General features: G+C 41.9%; 1 pseudogene across 1 annotated transcript; it reads right to left on the bottom strand.

Annotated features, from left to right (window-relative positions):
* Positions 1 to 3,759: 3,759 nt before the first annotated feature.
* Positions 3,760 to 5,196, bottom strand: LOC147633616 (uncharacterized; annotated as a pseudogene). The gene is made up of 2 exons (XR_015267028.1): positions 4,624 to 5,196; positions 3,760 to 3,933 (listed from the first exon to the last, which is right to left on the bottom strand). The product of XR_015267028.1 is annotated as an uncharacterized LOC147633616 (transcript).
* Positions 5,197 to 12,748: the final 7,552 nt, after the last annotated feature.

Genomic DNA, 12,748 nt, shown 5'->3' on the forward strand with positions numbered 1-12,748 from the left:
GCAGACTTGCAGGAATGCATGGGCTTGAGCATTTTGTTGCCAATTTCGGACAATGTATCACCAACCGTGGATTTTGTGACGATGACCATGTCTTAGGCATATGAAAAAGACAGTTGAGCTAGGTTTGTAGGGCCTGAGCGTCATATCACCAACCTTGTGACAATTACCATCTTTGCTAGGTTTGTAGAGCCTGATTAACGGTTACATCCTACATAGATGGCTGTCTGTACTCCCATGGTATGAAAATCATCCAATATACAGCCCTATGCATGTGAGCATAGAGCAGCACTGTGATGCTTTTCAGCATACAGTTTCTCTTAACAGCAGTGGGTTGACAACAGTATATATATGTCAGTTTTTGCATCTTCATGATGATGAGCTAGTGATATATATATGACAATGTGCAAGCGAAGGTATGTAAGAGGTTAAAATGTGGAGATTTGGGGGTTCTAATGCAGCTGTCTGGCAATAGGTGTAATGTCAATGAAACTGTTTGGCAAATCAACCATGATCAATGTCATGGTCGCCGGTCGGCCAAGTTCTGAAGCAAGCAGGTGATAACCTAGCAACCTACCATGTGTTCCGTGTGAGTTACATCTGACACCCTTCTAGGCCACCATGACGAGAGTAGAAACATTCTGCAGAAAGCTTCAGGTTTAATTCTAGTTGCCAATTTGCAAAATGCTCATCCCCAATAATCTCTTTTCTGCCTCCTCAAAGGTTACAAAGCACATTATAACAGGCTCTAAATTTGTTACACATAGGCAAGCTTAGTTGAAATTGGATTTGGAAAGATTTTCGAGAAGGAGAGATTCTTTAGAAGACCTCACCATGATACCTTATAGTTAGAGGAATTTGACTTGTTCGGAGTTGGCTGTGATGTCTCATTGAGCTTGCAATGACTTACATTGCTGTAGATTGAGATTATGGCATGAACAGTGCTGTTTGTTGTCATACTTGTATAGGAGCATCTTTGAACATTCTTTTATATCCTAAAGATTCAAAGAATGGATTGTGATTTTTTGAATCATTTCTGTACTACTCGTTGGATGTTATTAATTATATTACATGAAGTTTCTGTACCACTCGTTGGATATGTTATTATTATATTACATGAAGTTTTGCCTTATCAATGAACTAAACAAGTTTCATTCCCATGGAGACATGTTATTGATAGCAAATACTAGCTTCGATGTGCATGTGTGTGTGTGAGAGAGAGAGAGAGAGAGAGTGAGAGCATTGTGATTTACTCTCGCAAGCGTACTTGAAGTTCTATTTGCTTGTATTAAGACCCTAAACACCAAGCCGAGAGAGAGAGGGAGAGAGAGATTTGAACATTAATCCTTCTCATGCTTTGAACAAATCTTCAGCGAGTTTGTACCACTTAATGTCCAGAACTAGAACTTTTACTTGGTGCTGAGGATGAGTAGCCTACTTTGTATACTGGTGCCATGTGGGTGAGCACTGAGCCAGGGAAATACTTCTTACAAATAGATCCACGAAACTATGGAAAGGGTTATAAAACCTTAGTTTTTCCAACTCTCGAAACTTTCTACGATTTGCCCTATACGTTACTGGACCTATTTTCACCTCAATTATAAACAGTAGGGGAACATATTCAGCCGATCGTTAGCGTGCATTAAATAGAAGGTTAAAATTTTATGAGGCCCCAGTGCTACGTGATTGCATCCGCTCTGCCGCCCGTCCTCTGCTCCTCAGGGTCTGTCCTGCATATTATCAGAGAGAAAGACACACACAACTTCCTTACGCTTTCTGCTTGAGCATATGCTTGCAATCTTGAAGAGAGAGCGAGGGAGATTTAGGCACCCACTCGACCCCCCCTATGCTGCCATTCCACCCTTTTCCTCCCTCGCTTCAGCTCGAGGTTCCGTTTCCTTGCAATTGCAGAACGGCTACGAGATGACTTCCTCCTCTCTACACGAGGGAGAGAAAGAGAAAGAGAGAGAGAGAGACGTGTGGTCTTTGGTGCATGGGGACTCCTGCGATGTTCTTTGCCTGGGCGAGAGAGAGAGAGAGAGAGAGAGAGAGAGAGTCCGGCACACTATTCTGTGGCTGGAAAGGGAGATGAGGAGAACAAGTGGGCAAGACTAAAAGCGACTTTCATGTTGTTGTGTGGCTGTTTGGGGGCAGGGACTATGCTCGCCAGAGAGAAATGGCATGCATGTGATTTTGCCACGCATATGCACCACATGCTAAGCAATTTCCTAAGATCTGCATATTTTACCTCCTAATGTTGAAGACCTTACTTCACACTTTGCTAATGGTGTCATATTTCCTGCTCTTTTTATTCAACTAGTCGGCTGACCCATGCTCTCACGTCTTTTCAAACCTTCAAATTCAACAACCCTAACCTCCTCAAACCTCTCCTCCTCCTGAAACCTCTTCCTCTCTTCCCATACTTCCAAATTGTTGCTACATGGCAGCTTTGTAAAACTCTTCCTTTATATATAATTATTGTATATAGATATATATAGAGAAGTAGAGATAGGGAAGAGATGCATCCATGCAATTTGAGGATACATATATATTCACCCCATTGTGAGTGTTGTAGTAAAGGTACCATAGGCCCGACCCGCCGGTGGTACCTCCTTGCTTGCTCAGGTAGGGCAAAGCCTACCACACAAACCCAACGCCCACCCCCAATTAAGAAAATAAAATTTTTAAAAAACTTCCAGGACTGACCTGAAGTTCTGAATTTTTTAAAACATAATCAAAGGTTTTCAAAAACATTTTTTAAAGCAGGAAATTGCCCAAACCACCGTGCTTTAGCATCTTAATAGCATGTTGCACACATGACCTCATCTCTTTCTAACACGCACGTCCACTTACTAGAAGGATCTGTCCTCCTCGCATCGTCTCTCATCTCTTCTCAAACTGTGACTTGTCTCTGGTCTCTCTTAAAGTGTGACGACCTACGAGGCATCCTCTAAATATGTTGCTTTGAGCTTGCTATTTGCAATGCCTACTATAACTCTGTGTCTCTGGTTGTGCGATCAAGCGCTCTCTCTCTCTCTCTCTCTCTCTGATATCTCAGATCGTAACCTGTCAAATTCAATCAAAAAAAATCCTGAACACCAAGCATAGCTGAGTCTTATCTAGAAGCTTGCAGGGGAGGGGAGGCTGAACTTTTGCACTGCAGCCTGCACCAGGAGGCTCGCTGGCACGCTGCTGATGGGGAGACCCTCACAGAGCCCACATGTGGAAAACGTGCGCACGCTTTGGGCTCGTTTCAAGGTTAGATTTTAACCTTGACATGCCGCGCCCCATAAAATAATGCACGCTTACTTATAGAGTCCCCCACACAGCAGCATTAACACGTGGTAATATTGTGGATCCATTGTCAAAACAAATTCGATCCGTTTCCAGATTAATTTACCCCTAAAAGATTTGACCAAGTCGTGATCAGCCTTACAGAGCCCCCAATAGCTTTTTGTGGGTGCAGCCTAAAAGATTTGACCAAGCCAAAGCTTTAATGGTCAGCTTTATAAGTTATAGAGCCTAGAATAGCTTCTTGTGTACTTCAAATTTCAATCTAAAAAAAAAACCCATTTAAAGTGATAAACCTTATGGAGCGTTAAATTGATGCTTTGTCATAGTTGTCCGGATCACCACATCTAGACTTCAATTTACCTTGGAGGAATCAATGCAGTATGTTTGAACAGGTTATGTATCACGCAAAACAAGAGGTTTTGGGAGAGGGAGAAAGAGAGAGAGAGTCCAGCTGCAAGGAAATCCAAGCTAGTAGTATACAATGTATATGTACTCCGAATTTACTTTCACTGGGTAGGTAGTCAAGTTCCTTAGAGGCGGTGTGAGCAGCCTCAAAACTGGATTGGTAGGAAACCACTCCTTAATTTCTCCAGTCTTTAGGTCAAAGGTGCTATCTGTGGAGGGGCAAACGATGCAGCCATCCTGCCACATACACAATGTAAAAAGTTGTGAGGGTAGGGTGGATGAAAGAAATGTTATGTAAGGAATAGAGTGAGCTAAAGCACACCGAGTGGCAGAATTGGCAACAACTTAAAGAGCTATGACAAAATTATAAAGTAATGCAGGCTGGTATAAAGACCCAATATGGCATACGCTGATGTGATTAGGTTCCAAACAATTATCATCCCCACTAAAGCTCATGGATACTAGGTTACCTCCTAACGAATCAGTGCAAATTTGGCCATCACCCATCGTCAGGCCACATCTCATACAACTGCAGCCCATTGTTGATGATGTGCTGCTACGAATTAAGTTTCATGTACCTGATGGGAGCTGGACAACTTGATCATGAACTAGGGTGATTCCATCGCAGATCACCTTACCAAGGTAAGGATGTACTGCGATTGGCTTGTACACATATCCCCATCAGTTTCGGTTTCGAGGCGGCTCCTGTTTAGTTAGCTACATTTCAATTAGATCTAATTTGACTTGCATCAACCCAACAACAATTCAAATCGGACCTACTTCATAGGCAACATGTTATACATCAAGCCAACGTAAAAAAAAATGCGGATTTGCTCCTAAAACTACCTATGTGGAGATGAAAAATAACTACCATGTGCACTTGTGTGAGTTTGGCATTGACAGAGCAAAGAGCTACAAAATATGCACCTGTGTCAGCTTGGCATTGACAAAGCCTTCGCTGTAGGCGCCTTCAACGGCGAGCTGTTCTCGATAGCGATGACCTCGTTCTTGTACCACATAAGAAGCACGTCCTCGCCGTCCTGCCGTACAAGCCTCCGCTCCCCTCTGGGAAGTGCGGCCAAAGGGATCACGGGCACCCAACTACCGCCCTCTTCCTCCTCTGTGGAAACCGAGACCTCTCCTGCGCTGTACTGCGCCAACAACAGCGACGCCTTGTGGCGCCGCTTGAAACATGCGGCAAGCGGCAGAGAGAAACTCAGAGAAAGTGGCCGCTCACGCCGCACCAACTTTACCTTCCCTTCAGAAAATGGGGTCAATGATGATAATGAAGAAGAGATGGCCTGATGAGATGGAATCGCCTTGCCGACGGTTGCAGAGGAGGTGGCGGCGGCTGCCATGGCCATTCTTCTTCCAAGGGTGACCGGGAATCCTTGCAACAGCAGGAAGAAATGCTGCACTACCGCTTGCCACTGTCGATACACGTGCGACGACGGCCACACGTGTTCGTCTCACACCACAAATTTAGGATAGCTCTTTAACCTTTTTGCTCTTATTTTACAATATACTAAAACTAAGAACTAGGTTGAGGAGTTGCCTTTATTATGATTAGGTGAAAGCAAAATTCTATCGAGCGTCATTAGATCGCTTGACACTTCAAGGTCATGCATGGGTCAATTCTCACAAATTTCAAGCTATTACCACCCTATCATGAGATGTCCATAGCAGGATCGACCCCTTAATGCCAGAAGTGTTTCTCCTTTCTAGAAATCTGTGACATGGATTCTCAATCACTTCCTCTAGATCCATCATTATAGTATTGATCATTTTTTTTTGTCATTTCAAGCCAAAACCTCAAGGGCTTGACTTCCTATTCTTCCTCTTTGAGATTCATGATTATAGTATTGTTCATTTGTTGTCCCCATTTCATTTTCTTGATGGGCGTATTAAGCATTTTCTTTTATAAATATGTACAATGATGCAATTTCTTCGCCGTTTACTTTTGTGTATCTAGTTCCAAGCTTCTTTAGAAGAGGTTCATGGTTGCTGATATTGCATCCAAATCTCTAATTCTTTAGACTCAAAAAGGCACATAAACTCCAAATCTTGAAGATCATCTTCTAAAGGTTTAGTGTTTTTCTTCACTCATTGGACAAGTTCAAAGGTTTCTTTGTCTTCAATGCCTACTCTTCTTTAGATAGATGTGATAAGTGTCCTAGTTGTGAGCCAAGGCTTCATCTCATGTACAAGCATCCTAAGATAATATTATAAGTCCAATTGTTGGCTGGAAGCTCTCATCCCAAGGAAGGCTTGTGCAAGCCCAGTTGATTACTAGGCTTGTTTAAGCCCATGTGATTCCTAGGCTTGTTCAAGCCTCCTTTTCTTCTTGATAGGATTAGGATACTCAGTGAGTTTCTTACACTAGTGGATACACTAGTGGGGGGGACGATGTGTACATAAACAAAAGGATTAGTTGCATATCCTGGTCATAACCTAGTAGTGGGTAACCTACTAGTATAGTGGGTTTTTATATTACTAATCATTAAATGCTAGTACTTATGCTGCAAATAAGTATCAGTAGAGGATAAGTATGTGTGGATGTATCAAGATGTGTTACGGTGGTTGTTGGGATGATGTTCTTGCATTGGCATCAAACCCTAATCCCTACAGTGAAGTTGCAAGGTTTTTAATGGTGCTATGCACTATTCTCAAAGGAGTTTGAGGCTACGTGTGAGTTCTTATATCCTCCATGGTGGTACAAGTTGGAACTCACTATCTTTTTTTGTATTGATGGACTTTTTAGGGTTGTTCCCACAATGTGTTCTAAGATACAACATATCTGAAAAGATGCAGGGGAGAAGAGAGCTTAAGCTCTTGCAAAAGCACACACACACACTCACACAAACCCTAGAAGAGAGCACACAAGGTGAGAGGCTGAAAATTCTTCTTCTTCTTCACCCAATAAAAGAGGTCTACAAAGAAGATAAAGTGACTAACACACATAATAGAGTATATGCAAGTGGTCCATAATTTGAACACGCTAAGAGGAGTGGGCAGATGTGGACTAGTTGGTGTAGTCCAGCTGTAGAATCTCTGGCAAAGATATGTCGATGCCAGCTACCAAACCCGCCAGTGATATAAATGTCGAAGGGTCATGTAGGCGCCTCGTGAGTGTTAGCTCATGTTGAGCTTGACATTTTAACACTCCCCCTCAAGCTCAACTCTATCTTATGAACTCCAAGCATATCTCAAAATCTATGAAGCTTCTCAGCTCCCAAGGCCTTCGTGAAGATATCAGCAACCTGATCCTGTGTGCTGATATAGGCCAAGTCGATGTTGCCTTCCCAAGACTCTCTCTCTCTGATGAAGTGGTAATGCACCTTAATGTGTTTCGTCCGCGCATGAAAAACTGGGTTTCTAGCCAATTGTACACTTCTAAGATTGTCACAGTATATGACAATCTTTCTCTCCACATGTAACCCCAAATCAGCACAAGTAGCTTGCATAACCAAGCTACCTCACATGCTGTCACCGCAACTCCTCTGTACTCTGCCACCTCTGTACTCGACAAGGCAATTGTGGGCTGCTTCTTGCTGCTCCATGTCACAGCAGCACTCCCCAATGAAAACATAAATCCACTGGTAGATCTCCTGTCTAAAATGCTACTTGCCCAATCTACATCTGTATACCCATATAGCTCCAATGGTACACCTACTGCATAAAACAATGCATAATCAACAGTGGCCCTCAAGTATCGAAGTGTGCGTCGCACACTGTCAAGATGTGGTTTGCATGGAACCTGCATAAACTGGCTCTCTAAGCCAACAGTGTAGCTCAAATCTGGCCTGCTAATCGTGAAATAGATCAGACTCCCCACAATCTTCCTGTATATAGTGGGATCCTCCAACACATAACCTGCACTAAGATTGCCATTTTGATCTAATGGCACCGAGATTGGCTTACAATCAACCATCCCATACTTGGACAACATGTCTAATGCATACTGTCTCTGTGACAGCCAAATACCCTCATGTGTGCGAATGACCTCAATTCCTAAAAAGTAGCATAGATCTCCCAAATCCTTCATCTCAAACTTCCTTTTGAGAAGACTTTTCACATGCTCAATCTCTTCCAAGTTTTCACCCCCAACAATAAGATCATCTATATAAATGGTGATGATCACAATGCCCTTATCACTCTTACGCACATACAAAGAGTGATTTGCATCTGCCATATGAAAACCAATAGTGACAAGATACTCAACAATCTTGTCATGCCATGCTCGTGGATCTTGCTTCAGCCCCACCATACAAGGCCTTACGAAGCTTACACACATACTTTGGGTGACCTGTATCCTCAAAACCTGGTGGCTGATCCATATACACCTCTTCTTGCAAGTCACCATGCAAGAACACATTTTTGACATCCATCTATAAAAACCAGTCTTTAGCTGTAGCCACCGCAATCACAACTCTCACAGTTGCCATCTTTGCAACTGGTGCAAATGTCTCCTTATAATAAATCCCATGTGTACGCATATCCTTTGGCTACCAATCTAGCCTTGTACCTACTTATGCTACCATCACTGTTATGTTTCACCTTATACACCCACTTACAGAGCCGATAGCTTTCTTGCCTTTAGGCAATGGCACCAAATCCCAAGTCTCATTTTCATACAATGCATCCATCTCCTCATCCATAGCTTTCTCCCAACACACATTTCCAATAGCCTCATCAAAACATGTGGGTTCTACAACTTGCACAACTTTTGCCATATATGCATAGTGATGTGCCACATAACCATCATAAGTCAACCTCTACATAGGATTTTTTACTCTTCCAGATCTTCGTAACTTTGCATTCATGGCTTCCATAGCCTTCTTCACACCAGGTGTCCTCATTGCTAGAATCCCAAGCTCCTCATCAAGGCTCATCTCTGAGCCACTAGAATCTCCATCAACAAGAGAATGCCCTACAGAAATGTCAGGCATACCAAGGGGCTCAACCACTTTCTCTTTGCCTTTATGTGATGTACCAACTACATTTTCAGGGGATTGGTATTATGACGTAGCTAGCCACTCCATGGTCTATCAACAGAACCGCATGAGGACTCTCCTGGTCCACTCAATGACTGTGATTGTTGACTTGCATTCTGTGCAACCACATTTCCACTTACATTAGCCCCAACAGCATCCTTTTCAGTAGCATACCAGCTACTCATCTCATTAAATACAACATCCCTGCTTACTCTCAATTCATGTGTAGTAGGATTATAACATATATATCCCTTTTGCTCAAGGGAATACCCAATAAACACACATTTTTCTGCTTTTGGATCCAGCTTGGTACGTAACTCATCTGGCACATGCACATATGCAATACATCCAAAAACTTTCAAGTGAGACAAATCAGGTTTCTTGCCAGTAAACTTCTCTTCTGGTGTTACATCATGTATGGCTGCAATAGGTGTCATGTTAAACTACTGTAGACACAACCTCAGCCCAATAGCTATGTGGCATACTCTTCTCAGCGCATCAATGCTCGTGCTATCTCTGCAATGTGCCTATTTTTTCGCTCAACAAGTCCATTTTACTACAGAGTGTATCTACATGTAAATTGTCTTTGAATGCCATTCTTTCGAGAATTTAGAGAACTCATTGGAGAAGTATTTTCCCCCTCCATCTGACCTTAGGCACTTCACATCTTTCTTGTCTGTTTTTCAGCCATAACTCTGAAATTATGAAAATGAGTGGACACTTCACTCTTCTCCTTCATGAAGTATACCCACACTTTCATTGTGTGGTCATCAATGAATGTTATGTAGTACCTGCAGCCACCCATAGACATATAGTCTTCACGCAGGACCGCATACATCTGAATGCACTACATCTAGCACATTCCTGCTCACATTTCTGTCATGTGAAAATACATGTTTTGTTTGCTTTCCAAATTGACATGCTTCACAAACTTTCTGCATACCTTCAACTTTAAACTTGGGCAGCCCTGTCACAATTTGTTTAGGCTCTGGATATTTCACTCTCCACTCTCAAACTATGCCTCCTAGTGTGGAGAGTAATGAAGCCTCTTCCACTATTTTTCACCCTCTACTCTCAAGAAATAATGGAGATTTCACTCTCCACTCTCAGACTATGCCTCCTAGTGTGGAGAGTAATGAAGCCTCTTCCACTATCTTTCACTCTCCACTCTCAAGGCTATTGTCCTAGCGTCTCTCTATTCCAAGCTACCAAAAGAAAGAAACAATGGAGATTTCTCTAGTATTGGATCATTGACAAGCATTCTAGCCTTTCTCCTCCCTATTTTACACTTACTATCTTTTATGCATTCCTTCCCCTTTTCACCCCCTAGCTCCATGTTAGTCCCAATTGAGAGAGGACAAGAGCTAGTCCCAATTGAGAGAGGACAAGAGCTGGTCCCATTAGAGAAGGAAAGAGCGCGACTGGTGGAAGAGAGAGACAATAATGTTGAAAAGAAAGATAATTAGCACATTAAAAAAGGTAGATACTCTTACAAAGACCACCTAGCAATGTGGAAAAATCTAGTTGACACTAGATCCAACCATAATCAGTTGTCATGGGAAACATGGACTTTAATAGTTCACCACTCCTTAGTGCTTGCAAATGGCTACTAACAATGACGTCAATCATTAACCATGAGTATTTGTAGTTTGAAATAAAATTCTTTATCAAAATTAAATGTGGTTTGTAAGTTTTATATAGTCCCCATAGACTCTATATAAGAAATTATTATGCTTGGGTAGGTATTAATAGTTGTCACTAATTGCTCCACGAGCTAGAGGCAAAGAATAGTAACTTTTAAGTCCCCTCACCCCAAGGGTTTCCGTGATACCTTTAATTGATGAGAACATTCCAAACTTCACAAAACTCCCTAGCCTTGTTAAGAAATGTGGTATTCATATTTGCACAGATAAAATCTCACTCTAGATAAAACTTTAGCCTTATCTAGTTAAATATTGTTGAGAAAGTGGTGCCATTGAGCACAAAAATAAGTACAAAGTCACCTAGCATTCAGGCACACCATCAAGGCTGTTATCCCATAAAGCTAAGCAAGCCCATGTTGTAATCACCTCATTTAATAACATCTTTTCAAGTAATGAATCAAGAAAGCACTTATCTCAAGTCTCTTTATGTATCCAAGGTAATTCATCTTGGTGTCTAATTGTACTTGAATGCATCTTAATTAGCACACACACTCACCCACCATGAGTAAGCTTAGGCTTCACCCACCACCATAGTCTCACCTCCATCACCAAAGCCATGAGGTACCATGTGCAAAATCTTAACATGGTATCAGAGCTCCCCCTCTCTCGGTGAGCTTCTCCAATCTTCAACATTGCAAGCTCTAATCACTCCATCAACTCATAGCCAGCTCATTAGCACTAATCATCATTATCAATGCATACTCATAACCTTATCTTCAAGTTAGAGAAGAGGCTTAGATTTTCAGGAGCTAGTTCTCTCTCTATAGCCCACAATTGCTAGAGATCTTTTAGGAGCATCTTATGCACCATAAGGTATTGCTCCTACACGAGCCATTTGCCTTGATTTTGTCGGATTTTGCCCATAATTTGCACTGCAAGCTACTAAGTTGCAAAGCACTCTTCTCCATCACTAGTCACAATTATGCCATGCCCTTTTAGGGCCACTTAGGGAATCATACAAGGTCTCCACAATCTAAATTTGAAGGTACTTTGTGTAGGAACTCACACGAGAGATATAAATCTAGGCGCTATTCTCTAGCTCTCTATAACTCTGCACATATTCTATTTTAATATATTGTGGTGCAAATCCCTAGCATAGAAGGCTTATATCATAGTGGTTGTTCTCAATGCTTGTGTACATTAGGCTGTGTTGAGATATCGAGCTCAACTAGTGCTACGAACGGACATTGATGACCTGCTTGGTTGATAGCTTCCACACTTATGCCACTGGCATGGTTGGTGAGATTAAGGTTTATGCGGCCGATGACAACCACTTTGGAGAACTAGAGTTATGGCATAGTTATAACTCCATCTCATATCATCGTGCTCACGCTATAGACCAACCATTTTGTATGTTTTTGTAGGAGAGTACTTTCCCTTTATGTATGTACTCTTATTATTTAGTTATATGGTTGTAGAGAAGAGAAGAAGATAGTAGAAAATTTAGCCATCCATCTCTTTCTTGTGTCTTGCACTCTCTTATGTGTGTGTGTATGTGCTTGCGAGGAAGTCAAGCTCTTCCTCTCCCTGCATTCTCTTTTTGGTATCAGAGCTCCAGTTCATGTTAGAGATAAGGAGGAAAAAAAGAGGCAAGAATAAGAAAGCAAGAGGAAGCAGTACACGGGTAAGAGCATCGTCTCTTTCCCTTCTTGGTTTACGTACAACAGCCCTCGGTAGCTCCAGGAGCTACATATCTCCGATTGAGGAGCTGTCTTCGCAGGCTTGGAGATGTCTGTCAGAATCGCGTTTGGGGCTCTTTTCGGTCTAAATTATATCATTGCAAGGTATTTTTGGCAGTTTCGAGAAGTTCTGGTGGAGAATTGTCTCTAGTCGTAATCTAGTTATTGCAGTGCATTTTGGGAGTGCAGATAGTGTTTGCACATGTATTGTTGATATTGGGTGTATGTACATATACTCTGGTCAGATCTGGTGACCTATAAGTTGTGCTGAAGTATCATTGCATCAGTCACACAGAAGATACTGATGTGTTACAGGCTGCATATAGAAATTATTTGTTTGCAGGTTTTTGATTGTTGCAGGAAAACTTGTCTAATAGAATCAATAAAATTGTTAAGAGAAGCTAGAAAAGAAAAACTTCCATGCCTAGAAGTTCAGAATGATCAATTTCCTGATGGGTAAAGGATTTTGGGTGTATGTTAAAACATGTTTGACAGAATTAATCAAATTGTCAGTGAGAAGCTGGATAAGAACAACTTCCATGCCTGGAAGTTCAGAATGACCAATTTTTAGATGGGTAAAGGATTTTGGGAGGAGTATGTCAAAGGAGACAATGAGGAGCCTCCGAGGTTGTCTGAAGAGAATGCCACTCTAGCAGATATAAAGAAAGTGTGATTT

Source organism: Cibotium barometz, chromosome 12 (assembly GCF_041138505.1).
Source record: "Cibotium barometz isolate CiBa-2024 chromosome 12, ASM4113850v1, whole genome shotgun sequence".
In the NCBI taxonomy this organism is placed as follows: Eukaryota; Viridiplantae; Streptophyta; class Polypodiopsida; order Cyatheales; family Cibotiaceae; genus Cibotium; species Cibotium barometz.